Genomic DNA, 21794 nt, shown 5'->3' with positions numbered 1-21794 from the left:
CTTGCTGAGTTTCATTGCAGGAAAGAGTTGTATCTCTGTGATCACTTGGTAACTGCCGGTGAAGGGGGATGGAGGCAGCTGGAAATATTCCTCCTTCCTTGGAGGCGGAAGCACGGGAGAGCAGCTAATACCATTCCCAGCAATGTTGCACAGTCCTCTCACGAGGTTACATCAATCGGTGGTGATGCAACAGTGCTGGCGTACCGTGCTGGGCCAGTATGCTAATGCTGTAGCTTAGTGGAGCTGCATTACAACCTTCTTGTAGTAATTACAGGCCAGCAGTCATATACGGAGCTGTTGAAAATTGTTGGTTTAAATTCAGATAGTCCTAATATGTCATATAATGTTTCTGAGACTTAGGTAAGGCACGATGATGGATTTGGACTGCTTTTTCAGACAGACTACATGTGTATGTAACATTTGCTCCTTCTAGAGATCTCTCTGTATGGACTAAGATTTGAACAGGAATTATCCCTTTGCTGTCAAAGGAGCTGTAATTGTGGAAGGAACTGCTGGCTTACTGTCTTATGGTCTTACACTTCTATTTCTGGGTGTGCTCTTCGTTAGCCCTACTGATTCGTATAGGCTGTAAGCATTCTTCTTGTCCGACAGCAGTAACGGTGCTATGCCCCTTTTTAGGAGGAGAAGGGGAATATGGCAAAGATGCTTGGGTAAAATTAAAGAAAGTCAACTCTGCACATCTGGATAGCACTGAAAGCATTTTTAAAATAAAGCTTAAAATTCATCCAGGTGTGACGAGGCCACATTTGAGATCATCTTAGGTTTTTAGCTGTACCTCTTGAAATGGAATCCATGTTGTGAAGTCCCTGGCCAGTTGCCAAGCAACCAAAAGTCATGGTATCCCGTATGGGAAATTTGGAAGGACAGGGCTGACAAGGTGGCTGTGATGGTCAGCAAAGTTCAGGATTTCTGCTTGGACAGAAGAGCACTTATTTTGGGTATAAGTCCTGAGTGGAAAATGCTCTTTTGTGGAATATAAATTCAGAATGTTTTCACTCATGTTTTGAATCACAAACTTCTAGATGTGATACGTAGATACTATTCACTGATAGTAGTTGCAAAAGGTTATTATGAATTTAAGAATTCAAATCTTTGGGCATCAGAGCTTTGTTTGTTTTTATTAATACTTATGCACATACAAACTATAAGCGCTTTCTCAGGCTTAAGTTACCTTTGATGCTTGCTGTTTCTTACTGCAGTGCTTTGAGGGGAGAATAGTTATGTGCTTTTGCTCATGTTTCACAGATTCATGTAATTTGGAGGCAGAAAGTTGTGTGTTCTTACAGAGTTCACGTGTGTGCTAATCTACCTGTGCAGGTAGCGGTTTTTGTTCTCGAGTATAGATACCAGCCATGTAGTTCGCCGAACAAAAAAGTTAGAAAGAAAACCTTTAGCCTGTGCATTTCCCTTTTGAACTAAAGTATGTATGCTGAGCTTTCATTACAAAGTAAAAGAAAAATGAAGAGCGCTCATGAGCTGTTTCTTTAGCTTGCTGCTATGGGGTTTTATCCCTCTTCATAGAATGACCAGCAATTACAGAGCCCAGGTATAGGCACTTGCTGACTTCTCATTTATTTCCTTTTCAGTAATAATCTAAGTAATGTAGAATGATCAACGTTTTCTTTTTTTTGTTTTTTTTCCTCCTTTCTCTCCAAATGTTCCTGGAGACTGTGGTATCTGAAAATATGGTAGACTTATTTTTAGACTTGGGAAAGTAACATTTGCTTTTGTGTAACGCTGTTCATGTTTGAGGTATTACAGAATACTGTCTGTAGACCAGTATGTGAAGTGTAATGTAGTTAGCACATCTTCTTGATTGAAAGAAATGATAGATGAGCACTCCTTGCGCTTCGCCCATCACTATAGAAAATACGCACTGGGAGAAGAACATACCCTTGGTGGACCAGAAAATACCAGGACTGCCATTCAAGCATATTCTTCTTTGAAAGCCTGTTCTTGATTGCTCGATCGGGCTGTCCCTGCTTGCCCGCTACTACACATGTTGCTTGCTTTAAATTCGAGCTGTTAAAACTTATAAACTAGGGTTTGGCATTTTATATATAGGTCATCTTAATTCTGCTTATTTATGCATTCATATTATGATTGATTGGTTTAAAGACTCCCTTCAGATCCTTTGAGGTTTTTTTTTTAAGGCACTTCTCCCCTTCTTCCCCCTCCCCTTGCTTCTCTCTTTCTGTGGCATCACTTTGCATGGGGATAGGACAGCTGTCGAACATTTTGACCCTCATTCAGTTAGTAATTCCTGTTTTATTTCTAATGCACAACCCAGCACCTGGAATTTATGAACTTATTAATTTATTTTTGATACTTTCTAGCCACTTGGTGCTATTTAGTCTGGATGCCCTGTGTGCGCTAGTGAACTTTGTTGTGAGATGAATCATATGTCCATTTTCAGGTGGGGAAACTGAGAGTGAATTGCCCGAAGGAAGCATTATAGGACAGGGGCAGAACAAAGGTTAATGTTTATTAATATGCAGTTTCCTATGTTGGCTTTTTGTTGTTCAGCATTTCTCCTCCTCCTTCCCCCCACCCTCTTCCAGACCGCATAGACTGCTACAGGTGCCGGCATTTCTAGCTCTCATTGCCTTTAATTGCATTTTTTGGTATTTGACTTCTTGGTGAGTCAGGTCTTTGGGAGTCTTCAGCAGAGCACCCAGTAAACAGCTGGTGTTTCCTTACAGACACGTGTGTGTGTGCGTGTGTGCACACACACCCGTGTGACTTGTTCAGCATCACTCAGGAGACTGTGGCTGAGACGGGCCAAAAGCACTTCTCCCACGAAGCTTTTGTGTGTCTCGGTGACAGGCCACCTCTTACTGCCTTGGAGGCTCCCAGCCTGCTGTCCACTGTGCCGCAACGCTTGCTCCTCTCTCGATTTCTAGAGCAAAAGAGGCAGGAGAGCAGCATCATGACTCTCACTTCACGGGCACAGCTTGTTCTTTTCACGAGTGATGAGGAGGTCCGTTGAGAAAAGGAAATGTGGTTAGTCTGCTTGTGATACAAAGGCTTAGTGTATATATGTGGGACAAAACCAAGGTTTAACAAGAAAACCATGTCCACCTCTATCTAACTTCTGATGCATTGACTCTTCAGCAAAAACGTTAGTTGGTGTTGTATCAGCATGTTGAAATAAGGCAGAAAATGGAAAACCTTACTATGTGTAACTGTTCAAATCCTACCAATAATAAAGACAGAGAGGAAAGAAAAGGGCATTGGTACACAAGCACTTCAGCATTGCAGCCTGAGCTCAGGATGGTTCTGGTTGGCAGCGCATCTGTGTAAAACTGGTGCTTTTAGGTCTAGTGCAGCTTGGCGGTATGGTAGCTGGGTTCGAGGCTATTCCTTCCTGTTATTGCGTCTTGAAAAGCGTGCTGCTCCGGACCAGCGAATGTCCTGTGTGCCAGGGCAACTCCTTCTCGCTTTCTCCCTTTGCTTTTCCTGAAGGACAAGTTTATATTGCCTTGGATAAGTCACTGAAACCTCTCCGTGCATGGGTTACCCCATCTGCAAAATGACTATAATCGTGTGTTACAAAGGAAGCACACAAAATGTGGCTTGTACCAATTCCCTTTAGTCTTATTTTAATTATGGTCTTCCTTAGCTTATAACTGTGAAATGGCTTAACCTCTGCTCGTGTCACTTTCCAAACGAGAGCTGCTGGTAGAGGAGAAGATCAGTGGATTTACCTCACTGACTGTAATGGCTAGTTTGTTATATTAGGAAACACAGATACTTAAAAGATCCAGCACAGTAAGCTGTAACAGCCAGTCACACACTGAAGGCCAGACAAATATGGGTTAGGAGTATCCCATGCTTAACACTGAGTTTTGCATATCCCTAGACCAGGTCTGTCTCTTACATTCATTAATTCAAGACGTCACGTCTTGGTAGTTGATGTCCTTTAGTCAGATGAATTTTTGAGCTCCAGGGAATTACTGTCCAATCGATTGGTGGGGATAGATGGTCTCTTCTAGCTGGCAGGTTGAGGGTATGAATCTGTAGTATGGTTTTAACCAAGACTTCAGGAAGCTTGTGATCAAGTGTGTTTATTTTGTGCTTTATTTTTAAGAAGTCACAATTTCAGGAGGCTGTTTCTCCTCCCACCAATGTCCTTTCTGAAAAAAAAAAAAGATCCAGAGAGGCCTTCGGAAGCGTGACGCAACTTCCCGGCCGGCTGGTGGAGTGCTGGGTTTCTGCGCTAGCCCTCGAGCGCAGGGTTGCTTGCCAGCCCCTCCCTTCGGCTCCTGTTTTGCGTACGAAACACACGGACACCCTGATCTGGACCTGGCAGGTGTCGCTTGCCGATGTGGAGTTCTCCTGACGCTTGGTCAGGTGATGCTCGCGTTAAGCAACATGTATGGGGTAATTCTGCGCCTAAAAAACGTTGAGAGTCTTGAAATACTCTGTGGGATTCAAGTAAGCCAATCTCAATTTGGTATCAAAGAAGCATTTAAAGCACACATCTCTGAGTTCATCTCAGTCTGTCCTGTTTGTATTCCTTCTTGCTAAATTAGGTTTGTGACTTTTTTATTCCTGTGAGTGAGCTAAGCATTTCAGACTGTATTCATTCCACTACCTCCGTTTCCTTTCCCCCTCTCTCTCTTTGCTTTCCCCTTTTTCTTGCCCAAAAGACAAACAAAACTAGCTGTCTTTCCCAGAAGTGAAGGAGTTCTTGTCACTGTTTCCGGGTGCCCTTCCAGGTAAGGTACTTTGGGGGCAGGATTTTGGAACTTGTCTCTTTAGTGAAACTGCAAGTTTGACATTCCGGATGATTTTGCATTAAAAAAAGCTCTACCTGAAAGGCTTTACTTCTGCCGTGTTTGGAAGAGGGGTTGGTCTCCAATTCCTTTGACAATTATGAAGTGAGTAATAACTTGAATACAGTTTTCTTGCTAATTTACTGTGCCCTGTAGTGAACTCTGCTGTAGAGTGAGAGGCATCAGTGTGTAACCGGCCAAATCAGAAGGCGATGCATGGGGCATCTGGATGGAGATCTTTCGGTTTTAGTGCCTTATGCATCGCCTTCTGATTTGGGTTTATTCCTGTGTAAACTTGAACCAAGATGAATTCAGGCTTGTACCCGGCCTCATTCGGCTTGGTCCTGGTAGCCGCGCGCTTGCGGATTCAGTGTCGCCACGGCCTGTGCGGGGCAGCGGTCCCTGGCGCTTCCAGTCATCCATGACGATATGTGCTTTTTGTTGCTCTGGCTCCAGCAGTGTGAATGGGAGCCGGAGGAATGGGAACAAAAACCCGAGGCCTATAAAAGAGCACTCCCACAAGGCAGGAGATAAGCCCTGATATGAAGTAAACACTGTTCCTCCCCCTCCCCCCCCACTTCCAGTATTTTCAGCTGAATATAAATGGATATTTAAAAAGTCAAATCAGATACCTGAAGAAATGTTTGAGATATCCAGTAACAAGTAAGGCTGTATATTCTTCTTTTTTGGAACCCCTCAGGTGAAAATCAGTCATCAGTGTTTAACTGTAGAAATAATGTGGATAACTCTAGCAGGGGGTATCGAAATACATATTCTACCTTACCTCCCAGAAAAAGGTTCAACTGTCTCTTGTCATATTTACTAATTCCTTAACAGTAAATTTTGTTACTCAAAGTAAATTAGCCGCGAAAGTGGGTAATGACAACTTCTCAGGATGGTAGGTGGCACCTCAAATGAAAAGGTTCTGATTTTTGTTTTGTTTTCAAGTTGAGCTTGAGTGGGAGAGCAGATGAAGAAGGCAGTGAGAGGTTATGTAAGTAAGAGTGAGCTATCTCTAGGCAGCCTACTTTTCCCCTGCTCTGTTAAATATCCAAAATAAACAAGAGGTTTAAGATGAGGGCTCTGTAGGTGAGAATGTCAGTTGCTGGAGTGGAAAGAATAAAGGGCTATTTCGTATCTTTCAGTAGAAAAAAAGGAAGCTTTGATCATGTTTTCAGTTAGTATGGAAATTGATTGGGGTGTGATCTCTCTTGTTCCCTTTGGGGTGCAGATAGGTGGGTTTAGTACCTGTCGGACCATACAAGTTGGCATTCCAGAAAACCATTTTTTTTAATCCAGTAAAACACTTCTAATCGAGGGATGTTTGGTTAACTTGTTTATCCTTTCCTAACTCAGTCTAGATACAGAGATTCTCGTGAATGTTAGCTGCTTAAATGACATCCCAGGCGCGCTAGGCAGTTACCCTGCGGCTGAAAACGGTCAATAGCAGCAGCTTTCCTTAAAGCGGTATTGGAAATGCCCAGAATGTTGTTGGAACAGACCATGCCCAGCAACGTTACGGAACGCCGCTGAGCACAGGGAGTCCGAACTGCGGCACAGCAGTCGCTCTTGTGACTGCTTTGGAGGGGAAGGATTGCTGAAGATCATCAGTAGTGAGTTTTTCTTAGTTTGATTTATGCTACAAATATTGAAGACTTTCCAGATATTAAAACTAGTCAGAAAGTTGCATCATTAGGTTTCATGCTAATACTTATTTACATAGTGCTGTAAGTAGGAACAACTTCCTTGCTGTAGTCTGTTAGTAATGACCAGTACGTTCATTTGCTGCTCTAGCCATGTGATTGCGAGCTTTGAGATGCTTGCAAGAATTAGAGGAAGTAAACCGAAAGCATTCATATTTAATAGGATCTTAGAAAATCCTGTCTTCAGAAAAGTTAGGTACCGCGATTGTGTGTGTCTCTAATGTTACAGTATGTACAAATGTGAACCACATGCAGTTTCATATACAATATCTACAATTTTCTGTTTTTCACTGTACGATAATCGCCTATCTGCCAATGGCAGACGTGTGACGCTCTGTAGGATTCTGTTGAGTATGGACTTTCAATTTTGCTTTCTGCTTTTTTTTTAAAAAAAATCCTTACAGATACAGACTGCAATAGATATACTCTTTAAAAGCAAGCGTCTGGTTGTTTCAGATGACAAAATCTCGTAAGTGTTGGAAGAACGTGGTATTTTAGGTGCTTGATAGTAAAACCTCTTGCCTTTGTTTGTCTCCTATATGTGGAGGGCGTACAGGAAAGGTTCCCTCAGGCTGCTGCTTGAACATGGGCTGCACTTGTGAACAGTTGAGGATGTTCTGTGGGCCATACCTGCAACAGGAAAAAGTGCACCTTCAGTGCCTTCATTAACTCTATGAATGTGACATAGATTTATGTCTTAAGCCTTTTTTAAATTCAGATTTACTTCTATAGATGTGGAGAAAAAGATGACATTCATAACAGCTTTTCTGTACCTATTCTTGAAAATAGATGATACTGCAAAGAGTCTTCATTGGCTTATACGGTGTAGCTTTTTCCGAAAGGGAAGATAGGTGACGTACTGAATAAACTTGAAGAATAATCCTGGCATAACTTCAAGTAGCTTAGCTCTAGAATAATCCAGGTTCTCATTTTCATTAAGTTTATGCTCCAAGACAGTAGGTAGCACTTATCATTAAGGATGACACTAAATTCGTGTGTCTTGCAATCATGGAAGGTTGCTTGTGCACGGGGCTGTGACTGATCTGTGTGCAGATGGCAGGTATGCTTTAAAAAGGTCAGGCAGGAAGATCACCAAGAGAAGCTTCTTGATTGTTTTATCAACAGGTCGTATTGTATTTTGCAAATACCCTTTGTGGGAAAGCTGATGAATAGTCAAGAAAGAAACCATATTAATCAGCAACTTAGAATAACAGGCGGAAAGCACAGTGTCTTTGGGGATGGTCTGCTATATAGCACACGTGAACGTGTAAAGTGCTTTGTGGCTGGAAAAGCTGGAGGCTTTGGCAGATTCTGAAGGAGGTAAACGTCTTGCTTGACATCTCCAAATGGATATTGCGAGACTGATCGCGGGTTCCTCTGCGCAATGGGAAAGCTGGCGTCCGGGAGGCACGGTTCACTTCCAAACTTGTTGCATGTAGTCTTTGTTCCATTAGTAAGTGCTGAAGGCATTTCGGATTCTTCTGCTTTTTCTCTTTCCTTTAGCAAAGCTATCCATAGAGGGATGTATTAATTTCTTTTGTTGGACCAAAAATTGTTTTTTAAACCTGAAGATAATGGCTCAACAAGCAGCCAGGGCTTTAGTTGACAGAAGAGAACAGAAGCGTGCGAATCCTATCGGTTACAGTACTGACTGGTGAGCTTGCAGAAGGATATATTTCTGTGAGGTGCCCGAGAACTGTGATGGGGAAGACCATGGAAGTAATTGAATAAGACTCAGTTTAATAGTGCACGTGTTAACGAACCCTTAGGACTTCTAACTATACAAACTTCATGAGAATATCTCCTCCCCAAGATGTGGTGACACCTCTGGCTGCTTTCTACCCAGGATACTCCTACCTTTTTGTGGAAGTTAGATGTTGTTTTACATGAAATTCAGATGCTCAGTTACTTACATTTTTATGTTACTCATCTTCTAAATCTGTTTACTTTCTGCTTGTTCTGGGTCAAGGGACCCTTGCAGGTTTGTTACCAGTGGTTAGGCTTGCTCAAGACGAAATCCGCACCCGATCCCATGGGTGACAATGACACCTTTGTTTTCTTTTGCCTCCTGACTGCAGGACCAAGGGCTAAACATCTTGACCTGCAGCCTCCCTTGTTTTTAATACAGAAATGGTTACGTGCAAGTGTGGCTTGCGATGTTCGGTGTGTAGTACTCCCTTTTGATCTCGGGTGGGGGGATGCACTGTGCGTCTAGATCAAGTTTTGTGTTCTGAGGCCTCTGAAGTAATGATGGTGGCTGTGCTCGGCTTCCCCTGTAAATAGGTGTGGCTGCTGGGTCCCTGCCAAGCTGCCATTTCATTCCCTTATTTGGATTTCTGAGCAGTGTCAGTCTCTAAACACACCCTCAGTTATGTTTTTAAATAATATAGTTGGGGAAACTAAAATTGCTACTGCAAAGTTATTAGCTTATGGGTTGTTAATGTACTCCTACAGCTGAGATTAAGAACGTGTCATTAGTGCAAGAGGGTATCTTCAATTAAAAAAAAAAAATCTTATGTTTCAAGTACCTGATGCTGAAGCCAGGTGGGCACAAACCAAATTATCCAGAAGGAATCAAACACTTCTTCTGTTAAATGGAGAAAGAAGGCAAAACGTTACATGTTTTGGTTGATACCAGGTCGCCCAGTTAAAGTCACTGGCACTGCGTAGGCACAAGCTACCTGCAGAACGCGGGCAGAGGCTCGCTGCAGCCGTGCGCCTTGCTGGAGGAGGTGAGAGGAAGCCCCCCAAAACCATGACAAATACAAAGGCACATCGTACTTGATGAAAGGAAGATGTATTTTTCCACCAGAGCTAGAAATAACAATTTACCACCGGCTTTTCTTCCCCCCACCCTTGCTTGGGATGCTGCCACTCATTTTAGCCTACATCTCTCCTTAGGGGAGATACAGAGCTTTCCGTTTCTTTGCCTTGGACTTGTTGGGCGCCCTGTGAAAGAGGTGATAAACTTGCACACAGCTCTCTTCCCATGTTTAATACTCGGCCAAACAGTTCTGCAAATGCATTTCCTAATGCTACCTCCTACCTCTTCTCTCAAAATTATTAAATACTTCTGAAAATAGAAGATAGTAATTCATGTTCTTGAAAAACATGTTTATGCAATTATCTATAGAGACCTGCACTGTTAGGCTGTTGAGATTATTCTCTCGTTAACACCAGCTCACTGCAACTACTCGGCGTCGAGAATAGTTGGACGGGTCCAGTCACCTTGAACGGGAGGTGGAACTTGTCTGTTCTGCGGTGTCAGAAGTCACGAAAGCAGTGTCAACGCTGGCCTACATAGTGCGTCCTTTGCTGATAGGACCCGTTCGTGCACGCCCAGTAGAACATGGCCCTGGGTGAGGATCAATATAGCTGTCCATGAACACTGAATAACTGAACTGTGCTTTGTACAAAAAAAGAACCTCCAAACCAAAAATCTTAAATCTATTTTTAGTTCTTGGTGTTCTCTCCTTTCGCTTAACAGTAGATACTGTAGTTCCTCTTCTTAAAATAGACACTATTTTGTTCACGTCTGCTGCTTAGTTATTGTCTCTAACATGCAGGGTGGTGTTGTTGTTACTGCAAGTCAGCCTCCTGCTAAGATTTTGATTTAATGAGTCAAGTCTACCCATACAGTAATTATGAAGATTCATTTGGATAGATGTGAAACAGATGTATAAAACTGTTTGGACTTAGACCTGGCTCTTTTGAAGATCCAGTGCAGCTTACTCAGTAGTTTCTTCATTTCTCTGACTTCCTATTCTCTTATTTGCTTAAAATAATAATGAAAAGAGATACTTCTGTAACTGTATCACTATTTGAAATTCTAATTGTAAAATTAATGATGCAAATGTTTTCTTGCTAGTACACAAGTCCGTACTTCCTTTAGTCAAGGACTTTCCTAATTCTTCATCATACCTCTTTGTTCCTTTGAGTGAGAACATAAAATTGCTTAGCTGCTTCTATACCAGGGAATACACCTGTCAAAGCCAGAGTAAATTAGCTGAATAGTTCAAACAAAATTGGTTTACCCAAAGAGAGTTGTGTTGAGGTTAACTTTGTCTAAAAATATCAGCTTTTGTTACTCATTTCATAACATTTTTCTTCATTTTATGAAACTTAAGTGTTGTAGAGCAGTTTCCTCTGGACTTTTGGGGGGATTGCTCTTTCATAGGCTTGGGGTGTCCCCTGTTTCCCTCCCATTTCAAGACATATATTGTACTACGAGTGAAAAGCAAGCTGCATGCTTGCCCCTGCCAGAGCCTGTAGTGGTGCAACCCTAGACAATCATGGGTGTTTCTATTCATGAGTAGCCAACCAAATCGTGATCTGGGTATTTTGAGCCTGCCTGATCTTCTGAATCAACCTGCAAAGAAGTGCATTCCCTTTTGTGCTGACTTGGGACTCCACGCAGCGTTAGTCAGTGTTGCATTTTTCCATGTAGCATCTGTAAACTCTGTTGCATTTGCTGTGTATGCTTCAGCTTCGTAAGCGGCTGACCAGGACGGTAGTAATTGGGTGTTCCAGGCTCTGGTTACAGAAAGCCAGATCTGCAAGGTCTTGAGTAGCAATCCTCCTGGAAGAAAACCCTTCCAGTTAATGTCCATCCCATCCTGTCCCCCTGCAACTGCGCTCCTGGAACCTCTATCTCTGAATCTTTCAGGTATCCCCACTTGACTGAATCCTGGCTAATCTCAGTAAAAGCTAGGTAGATTGATTCAAGCGGTTGCTTGTTTGGAGAGGGAGGAAGGAGTCTGATAATGTAATTACCGCTGAGATACTCCAGACTACAAATGGGAGAAATCAAAATGCATTTGCACTTTGGTCTCAAAACAATAATGTTTTGATTTCAACAGATTAGATTATAGCAGTGATTTTAAAAGGCTCAGCTTGGATTTTGTGGAGAAAACATATTCTGTGACTTCATTTTCGTGTGCTGGAGCATGCGAGGAGTAGGATTTGAGAGGGCGGACCGGAGCTGAACTCCAGCTCGGTAAGTCAGAGATCCGTATGGAGCGCTTTACGGGTAGTGTAGGTGGTCGATAGTAGACTATACTCTCTCCCAGCTCCAAAGCAAAGACAGCGTTTCTCCTCGAAGGCCTGTGTGCGTTTCCACATGATTTGGCAGCCCTTGTCACTTGGCATCCAATAGAGAGTAAATGCTGGAAAATAAGCGTTCTCCAAAGAATGAATGTGCTGAGGTGACATGCCTGAAGAACAGCTGTTGCCAGTAAATAATCTTGCTATATCTGAATTTCTGCTGTTGTCTCAAATGATTCCCTGGCCTACTGGCAAAGCATATCATCCCCCTACTATGGGTTGGCTTAAATAAAGGGTTACTATTGGTTTTCTAGCCCGGCAAATGCAGCCGCTGATCTGAGGGTTGTGAGTGTAAATACTGTGGATGCCTTGGAGGGGGAGGTGTGTGTCCTCCCCGGTGGGAGGATTCTGGAGTCAGCGGTGAGACTCTTAATTTGTAAAAGGGTTTATTTGGAATCTGACTTGTGTACGATAAACCGGTAGCAGCAGTATTAACGTGCATCTGCAAGGAGCTTTTCCCTTCCTAAAGCTGCAAGGTGGGGCAGCTCGCTGTGGAGCGGCCAAAACGGGATCCTGCGGATGCAGGATGCTTCGGATGCTTTGAGCCTGAGTCTTTGGGCACGTGGAAGAAGTTAGAAAGCAATTTTTTGAATATTTGCTGTACCAACGTATGTCAGGTGCAAAATGGGTCAGGACATTCATAAAAAGCTAGAGGAGTGCCCTTCCATGCCACGATGATCACTTACGCTGTATGAATGCATGCACCGTCTCTGTCGCTTCCCTCTAATGACACTTCCTACTATTCCCTTAACGGGGGAGGATCTGTATTTTTGGAGCATAGAAAAATGTTTTCAAGTGATATTTTGATATATTGCATGTGCTTGAAAAGCCAGTTTGATGCATTTTGCACATTTCACTCCTGTATTCAGAAATGTTCGTGGAAGTAAGGCCTGAGCAAGCGTGTCAGAAGCTAGCCCCTCATGTGTCAATATTTAAATTGAAATGTGACTCCTTTTTCTGCTGACCAATTCACTCAGCTTTCCAAAAAGTACAGAAGTTTTCTTCTTATCTTAGTTGTTTGAGGAGGTATGTACAGCACTAATCCCAAACTGTGGTACCTGTGTCACAGTTGCCATGCCAGGAAACTTGCAGAATCCATAGCCTGTTGCATTCTGAAAATATTATATTTTTAAAATACAATTTGTTGTTTTGCATGTAAAATCTTTTTTATTTATTTATTTTTACTGGATCATAATTTTTTTTTTAGATAGTGTTGATAGGTTTCAGTAATGTTCCTAAAAATGCAGTCCCTAGTGTTCTGATCTATGATTTTTTTTTCTATATAATGGTTGTGAAACTTCATTAAGTGACAAAGTAGGCGCTCAAAAAAACAGATCTGATTTCTGTTCCGCCAGTGAGATCTGGTGAGTTAGAAAAAGATAATGTTCCATCCAATGCCTGTTGAATTTCTTGAATGTTTTGCTTATTTTAAAAATTTGATTTCTCAGAACGAGAACCAAGATTCCTTTTAAATGAAATGTTAAAGCTTTGAAAGCAATTCCAAAGCAGTGAGTTGGGTTTAACTGAACGGTGAGTACTGCGGCACTGCCACCTGCCCCCTCTTTACTTGCTGGTTTAGCAGTGAAACGTTTGCGGGGCTGCGTGAGTGCGATTTACCTGCCGTCTTTCGGAGGTTTGGGGAGAGGCGGGCAGGAGGTTATCATCTGAAATCGAAAGAGTATTGCATTATTTAAATTGGAAGGCTAACTTTAAAAATAGTAACTAAAGGCTTAATTTTCTCGAACTGCCGAGGAGCTGATAGGGGATCCGCAAGCAGAGCCGTGCCTGGATCGCGCGGGCTGCCGCTCGGCCTGCCTGCGGTGCTCCTGGCTGAAGCAGCGTCAAACCAAAGCGCGCTGAGGAGCACAGCCTGCTTGTCAAGCCCTCCGCTCATATTCTTCTGTAGTGACTCTTTTTCTAATAGAAGTAGTGTTAAAACCTACTAGCTGCTGTTTAGAGTTTCACTTCCGAGTTTTAACTGTTTAGTTGCCTGCCTCTTCGTATGAGGTTCCTTGAATAGATGCTTAAGGATTACAAGCCTTCGAACCGCTTTTCCTCAGCGATGTTTGCTGGGAAAATGAACTTCCCGTCTCGCAGATGTGGGAGCAGGAGAAAGCCGAGCCACAGCGTGAGCTTAGCGTCTTGCTCAGGAGAAAGCCGAGCCACAGCGTGAGCTTAGCGTCTTGCTCAGGACCGCAGAGGGAACCTGTGCGAGGGCCAGACCTGGATCTCGCCCCGCGGTGCGTGTTGCCTCCCCGGACAGCTCGCTGCCAGCAGTCTGTTGGACTGGAGTGGAAACTTCCACACGCCGAATGTGGGTCAGCGCCGTGGACATGGCCCGAGTCCCTCGCAGTGAACATCTCGCAGCAGTGAAGCGGTTAAACTGCTGTTCTAGTGTCCTTGCAAGATGAAAACTATTTTAGTCCCATGACACTAGCACTATGGGAGTTTAATGCTACAGTTCATTAAAAATGGAGGCTGGCTAGAACCTCAGCAACATGATTCAGGAGCTTAGACTTGCCATGTTCACAGCAAATTGGAAGGAATGATTTTACTTGTGCTGAGCTTGTTCAAAAGCCTGAAAAATTCTGCCGTGAAGTTGCTGCTGAGCCAGTTTGAATAACTATATTCTGTCTATCGGGGCAGGCTTCAAAAAACGCAGGCTGCCTCGGAGCTGGAGAGCTACCTCGTGTTCATCCCCAAGGGAAAACCGAATGGGTTTCGTGCAGGGACCAGGGGCGGCCGCCCACGGTGCGGTGGGATCCAGCGCAGAGCCGGTGCCTCCATGATCCTCCCCCCCCGACTGCTACTTTTACTAGGGCAATTCAGCAATGCCTTTGCACGAGGCAGAATAATTCATTTTTTTCCTGCCGTGTTACAACTTGTGGCTTCCTGCTCATTGCAATAGTGTTGTAACTACCAATTAATAAGGTTGTGTAGCAGTTCTTGTTAATAATCTGGTCCCTCGTATGTTATGTGCATTACTTTTCGTAGTCTTTTAATGGTAAAGAAACGTTTGGTTGTGTCTTGAGAAGCAGTGTGGGAACGCTGCAGTATCTCTAGGTGTCTTGTTTTCTGTCACTTTTGCAGCTCTGTGAATCCTTGTGAAGGCCTTGAAGTAGCAGTAGCAATGGTTTACAATTGGCTTCTAATTAGAAAGGCATTGGACTAATAGGATGAGCTATAATTAGTAAGGCCTACCCTCTGGATGGCTAATCGGGGCCCAGAACGCAGTTGCATATCCATTTGTTAAGTTCCTATATCTGCACTTTTGTAGCAATTTGTTTAACCTGTCGGAACCTTTTAGATTACTTAAAATAGCCAAACAGACGGGATGTACCGGGCACAGTCTTGCAGCTTTTGGAGCAAGATGACCTCCGAGCTCGCTGGAGTTGATTTGGTCGATAGGCTGACAGTCCGACCCGCCGGCGGGACGCGTTAGGAGAAGCGCGGTACCTCAGCAGCCTTTCCCCGTCCTCGGAGAGGAGGACTCGGTGCTGCTGAGCAGTTGTCCTGCCTTCTGGACAAAAGAAAATAGTTCTGAAACTTTTCGAGGAGGGAAATGACTCAGAATTCTTGGTGGCTTAGCAGAAATAAGAGGCCAAGCTTCCAAGGAGCTGCCTTGGCAGCCAGCGTGCATCAATTACTGCGCTCCACCTCCAGCCCGGCGTTGGTGAGTCTGCCCCAAACGCTGATACCAGCTTCGTGTCCGCGTGCACAGCGCCGTGGAAGACTTGCAGCTAAAATTATGGTTATCTTGGCGTTCACTTTGTGCTATATAAAAGCGGGCTGTGTGATAAGCGGGGGGAGGAGTCTGACCAAGTTTGTGCTGCTGACGCAGGTAATTGCCGATTCAGTAGTATGGCAAAAGTAGCTGATTCTTACTGTGTTTTCTAACTGACCGGTGAACACTCACGGGCAGGTTCAGGTTCTTCCCTCAGTGTTTTCAAAGAGAGGAAAAAGGAGTGTTTGAGTCTCAAATGTTGTATGTGCAGGATTACAAAATAATTTCTGTAAAGCAAAAACAAGTGTGGGCAAACAGAAGTTGTTCTGGAATCCGTGCTCTTTATTACGGACTTTTCTTCTGCATCCTGCCCTTACCCACCTCCTCCTTTCCCTTCAAAATAACAAGCAGAAAGGAGTGGGATCCTGTGACAGAACAATAAAACCAAAGAATCTTCCTGTTTTGTTTTCTGTTAATTTAGAGATAACTGATATTGTCTTCATCTCCGTGTATTTTCTCCCGGCCTGAGTCAAGCCCTGCTAACGTGAGCCCTTTAACTGCAGCAGAAGTGAGCCATTCTCAAAGAGCACGCTCGTGTGTTTATCTGCTTTTATATGCTCTGCTATTGGAAAAAAACTTCCCTAAGAAGTCATCCATCCCCCCCCCTTCCCCCCCGGCTTTATCTGTGACTTCATGGAAACTTCCACTGAACTCTGGTGTGGTCTCAGATGTGACCAGTAACACGGGGACAATTAATTTCATCCATGTTGTGGAGCGTGGAGGGTGGTGGTATCCCACCAAAACCTGCAGCCGTTTCTAGCCAGTATTTTCAGGTTGGCTTTAACACTTGCTCTGATGGCCTTTAAGTGAAAACACGAAGCTGTCACGGAGCAGCTGAAGTGAGTGTGTGAGCAGGCACGTGGCTGCGGTGCCGGTCCCAAAGCCAGCTCTCTGCATTTGCATCTCTGAGCGTTATTGTTACTGATGAAATAGGTATTAAGGTCTAGGTTACGTTCATATAGTAACTTCTCAGTGTGAGCCTGTTAGCTATGTGATGCTACGTAGTGAAAACTAAGATTTGCTGGAGCACATGTGTTGCACAGAAGCGGTAGCGAGGAAAGCAGCCTAAGAACAGACTGTCTCATGGGGCAACAAGAAAGACCTTGAGCGATATAGCTGCGTACAAAGGCTTCTTAATTTGATTTTTGTCCTCAAGAAATTGTTCAAGCTACAGGTCTTTTCTGCCGTTAACAGTTTCATGTCATTAGGCCCTCGCAGACTAAACTGCCCGAGTTTAGCTTACTGGACAAATCCTGCCTTGTTTGCTGCATCTCACTAACTTGTCTCGGCTATTAAAATGCTACTGCAGTGGGTCTGCTGGTTTGCTGGGCACAGGAAAAGCTGAAAGCAGCTGAAAACCTTTATGAAGCAAGACACTTACTTTTATTAGTGTTTGTCTTTAAAACAGCATGCCTTTTTAGCTAGTGTTACAATCAATTTGGGGAGGAGTGACCAAGTTTGTTTCTAAAGATGTCTTCAATTAGTGCTCTCCTACGTGCCCGTATGACCCGATACTGCTCTTGTCCAGCTAAGTAAAACGGGGAGGTTGGAGAGTGGCTGTTCCAAGACTTGGGCAGAGCAAGCTCCCGTGGTACTAGCCATTATAATGAGAAACGCAGGTGTTGGGTCCCTTCTACCTCAAGGGAAACGATCAGTTAGAAATCGGAATATTAGTTCCAGCAAGTATTTGGATCAAACCATGGTTCATCCACAAGCAATTGGTTTCTTCCTAGAATGTTAATGTAAGATGCAAAAAATAAGCAACATGGAGTAAGAAATACAGTAACTTTCAAATATTCTTGTGTTTGCTTTTGTTTTTTTATCTGAAAGCATTTGAACACAGGCCTAATCTGTAATTCCTTTCCAAATAATAGGAAGTGGTCTTGTGATCTTTCAAACAGTAGCTAAGTTTAAGGATTACTGTACCGTGCGTGAGCATTTTTCAGATGAAGATGTCAAGAATTCCCATATCAGAGCAGTTAGTGTGGATTTATTCCCCAACATTGACATTCTTACAGTGTTTGATTGCTCTCTCTCCACTCAGATACAAGTTGGCAATGGGTAACACTGCTACTTTTCTTGCAAGCTTGCAAAAGTGAAAATTGAATGATTACTTGAATAATATTTTTCAGAAAGAAAAAAAAATCCAATGCATTTAGTCTCATTTTCTGGTTTTGGGGCTATCATCAATCTTGCTTGTAGTCTAACCAAAGTGTACTGAACTACTTGTCTTTCCCCTCAGGATCTCAGTTGCAATCACTTTCGGCGGCCAGGACTGGACAGGATTCCACTTGGAACCCATGAACTTCACTGACAGGTAGGGAGCTCTTAATGGATAAGTGTGTCTGACGTAGTAACCTCTAATGTGGCATAGATATTTTCAACCCCATCACAGATTTGTTAATAAAAAATGGGGAGGTGGGTAGGAGAGGTGGAATCATCTTGTTGTTTTCGCACCTCTGCTCCCGTCTTGTGCAGGACGATGAGGAAGGTCTGTAGCAGAGCTCAGAGGTTGAACTCAGATCTGGATTCACTTCCTGTGTCTTAATCAAAAGTCGCCTTTCACTTAGCAGTTAATCAACACTCCAAAGTAGGTAAATCTCCCTAGCTTACAAATGGACAAACAGAGAAGTTTCACTTCCTTTTAACCAGGCATTTGCAACAGCTGCACAATATTTTCAGTCTTGAATAAGATGAGAAGTACAAAGCAAGTGCACAAAAATTCTTCCCTTGAGAATTCTATAGATTTTGATCATTTGTACAACCCCCAAAAGAAAAATTGTGAATGAAAATGAAATTTCTGCAGATACTTTTTTAGCTCTGACAATGATATAGTGGTGCAGCTACAAGTAATGCAGTGGAAAACAGTCATGATCAGTTATTCTGTGTGTAGTGATACTTGCCTACCTCACTGTAGTATCAAATGAAGCATGTTATAGGAGTTTAAGGGTTTATCCAACAATTGTTCCGCAAAATATGTGTTGCCAAGGCTCAGGTGATTTAGTTTAAGGATTTCTGGTCTTGTCTTTCAATCTCCATTTTTCTGGTGTAAATGTTGATGTGTCTGCTCATAAATTTACAAATTTGATTTACTGTGATTTACCAGAGTCAACTTTAGAACTAATGTTGTGGTGCAAGCCTTAAGCACTGCTGCTTTTTTTGGTATGACTATTTCTTGCATACGTTCCCAAGTCTGTGCAAAGTGGTGCTTTGGAGTTTGGAGGGGAAGAATGGTCTTTGGAGATGCAAATTCCAAAGGTTAAATGTGCAGTGACTTTTGCCGTCTTTCATGAGACCAAAAGATTAAATGGAACTGTAAAAAAAACCAGCCTCGTTAATGAAATCAGTCAGAGATGAAGGAATGAGAATAACAGTGAGTTGTATCACTTTCACACTTAGATGTCTTGAACACACTCATGGAAGTTTCTTGATCTGCTTTCTTGTTCAGTGAGTTATCACCATAAAATACTTGGGAAAATATAGCTCTGTGAAGTTGTAGGGATGTGTATAAATACTATCTTATCTTTCCAATTCATTTTTTATCCAAATGCTGCTCTTATGGGCCATAATTGAAACTGGCATTTAACTGATATTCTACACTGAGGAATCTCCGTGATTTTTTTGGTAATACAAAGCCCAGACATAAGTCATTAGCAGACTTCCTGCCCAGTAGTTTCTAGACAAAAATAGATCTATAAAACTTGGGGGAGAATTCAGGTCAAACAAATTCCTCACTTAGTGGCTGTAAGTAGTACCCTCTACGTACACCTCTTCAAACCCAAAGAAGTGGACCTTAGAATTAATACAATCTTAAAAGTTTTTACGAGAATTAGAATGTTAGTTGATAAACAAGAAAATTGCTTGGTTGTTCAGACTCTTTCTTTGGGTACCTTGTACTTTGTATCTACTGACACTACTACCCTCAATGAACTTTCCAAGGCTGTAAAGAATATATATGCGTGTGAACATGAATCCTAAGTATGGTACTTCTTGTAGGGAAGTGATGCTAACCCAGTTCAGGTAGCCGGTGTGCGCAGAAAGCCTGCCTTCTCTTATGCTTTGTAAAACACAAAAACAAGGGATCGCCGGTATTATAATATACACAGCATGTGGTGCTAGAAAAGCTGATTGTTGTTGTGACTGAGTATCTAAAGATGTTAATTTTGCTGTTCTTGCATTAAAATAAATGAACCAACCTAGATCCCTTTTCTAAGAAGAAGCATACATTTACTGGGAGGAGGGGGGAAGGATTTGATCGCAGTCTGCAGTGCTGTTATTTAATATTTAAATCTGCCCACATCAAATAAAAGTTTAAATAAAATTATAGTGATTTATAAGTGAAAGGTTTTATTTTTGAGTCAAAATAAACACTGGATAAACAGGTTTTAATCACTAGTTGATCTCTCAGAGGGCTGATGTGACTAGAGAATCCATACCTTAGGAAGGGCCACAATCCTTATTGCTGGGCTGAAGTCAGGCCATACGCGTCTGATTAGGGCTGGTCTCTTTTCTCACTTCTCTCGAAAAAGTCCCTTTGCTGTGAGCTACTACATGATGAAGAGTTTAGCTTAAATAAGTGTAAAGATGGTGACCTTATTAAAAGGTTGCTTTTTTTTTTTAAATAAAATAATTTTGACTTCGTTATTCTTCTTTAGCTGCCTTGTATGTGAGGTTGGTGGGATTCCCCTGGCCGGCTCAGGGATGACGGCGAACAGCCTAGTTCATTCCTGAAAACTGTAGTTATGAATCACTATTGCAGAACATGAAAAAACTGGTGTCACTTTGCAGGGCAAACTGAGGAATCTGTGTCATCGTGGCAGAACTGGGAAGTGGGTTTTGTTTTGTTTTGAAATTTGAGGCTGGATATGCTGATGAGAGAATAGCAACACTAGTAAAAGATGTTTAGGAGAAAAACCTGTTATTTTTGTGCAAGTCTTTTTTTCCTAAATTACTTCTTAATAATTCTTACTCTAAGATCACTGTGACATTGAACACTTTTGAAGTTATTACAAAATTACAGAAAATTTGTAGATTGGCTTTTGCAGTTAATAGCTGCTTTGCATTTGCACAGCTACAGGTTAAATATAATCTGTGTGGCACACAGTTTTCTGTTAAGAACTGTGAGTTCTTTTCTTGACACGCAGGCTGCTTTTACAGCGGTGAGACCATAGGCTGCTTTAGTAAATGGAGCTGAACTGTCTTTGTCATACTAGTGGTTTTTGAGAGGAGTGCATACCAGCATCGTGGAGGGAGCAGCCTGGTGACTCCCTTAAGGCAGTGGGACTTCGGCTAGCAAAGTCTCGTTTCTGTCCAAATACAGAACTTGACGTCCGCGGTGTTCTGAACTTGACTTGAAGATGCTTCTACAACTGTTTGTCTGCTAATTTTCGTAAATATTTAGGCGAGCTGAGGCTGAATTGCTTCCTCCCGCACTACCGACTGCGAGCAGTTGCGTTGTGGGCACAGTGTTTATATTAAGGCTGCCTCCTGTTGCCTGGTCGCTCAGATGAAAATAAAAGCAGCTTCTACAAGATGCAGACCAAGGTATAGAACGGGTGGCTGGAGGTCCTTGCATCAAAAGCTAAGCAATAGGAATAGGAGTGGGGCTACTGCAGCTGTTTTTAGGGCAGATGGCTACTCTGAGACCCCAAATTTTCAGTGTTTTCCTTTAGAAATTCATTGGGCTGCTATCCCTGTAACGTTTTTCTGCTGAGATCTGCTGGTGGATCGTGCATGTGCTGCCTGCAAGTGTGCTCACTGCTGGCACCTCACTAGCAGAGAACTTTCTCCCCTGCTGTCTTTAAATATGTATCATAGATGACAAAGATGAAACTTTTGTGGGCTCTTTCTGCTTTTAATTGCAAGTATTTAGCAATCCTAAACAAGATGCCTTGTTCTTCCCTCAGAGCCTAAGGGGGAAAAGACAAAAACAACAAGAAATCCACAGCCCAGAAGGTGCTGTGGTTTCCTGGCGGGGCTGGTGTGATCACATCCAGCTCAGCACCGTGGGAGTGCGGCACGGGAAGGGTTAAGGTCTGCCATTTTGTTATGTAACACCCTTAATGGACATATCAGTGAATGGCACCAAAATGGCAGGGCTTAACCCTTCGTGGGCTGCGGTGCCTCTCAGCCACCCAGGGCTGGGAAGTGCCTCCTGCCTGCTGGGGACTGCTTTCCCAGGGATTTTTGGTGAAAGCAGCAAATTGGCTGCTAAGCAATTATTCTGTCCTTGTCATTTCAATTGAAGGAAAACTTCAGCATTTTAATTCTTCCTATTTAAGTCTCATGGTATGGAAATGATGGCTAACGTAGAAAACTAATCAACCGACCTCTGGCTGCTGTCATTCTCCTCACAGCATTAATAGCAGAAGGGATGGATTTTTGGTTGTCCAGTTGAATTCAGTT

General features: G+C 42.9%; 1 protein-coding gene across 16 annotated transcripts in view; it reads left to right on the top strand.

The window, feature by feature from the left end:
* GATAD2A (GATA zinc finger domain containing 2A) overlaps nucleotides 1-21794 on the top strand; it is a 71808-nt gene that overhangs the window by 18010 nt on the left and 32004 nt on the right. For all 16 annotated transcript variants that reach the window (XM_064497467.1, XM_064497475.1, XM_064497473.1 and 13 more), the window contains exon 2: nucleotides 17632-17706. The gene's annotated coding sequence lies outside the window, so the exon portion shown is untranslated. The remainder of the gene's footprint in view (nucleotides 1-17631; nucleotides 17707-21794) is intronic.

The sequence above is a fragment of the Dromaius novaehollandiae genome, chromosome 25 (assembly GCF_036370855.1).
Source record: "Dromaius novaehollandiae isolate bDroNov1 chromosome 25, bDroNov1.hap1, whole genome shotgun sequence".
Lineage (NCBI taxonomy): Eukaryota > Metazoa > Chordata > Aves > Casuariiformes > Dromaiidae > Dromaius > Dromaius novaehollandiae.
Note: the sequence above shows the minus strand (reverse complement) of the source record. Positions and strands in the feature narration are given on the sequence as shown.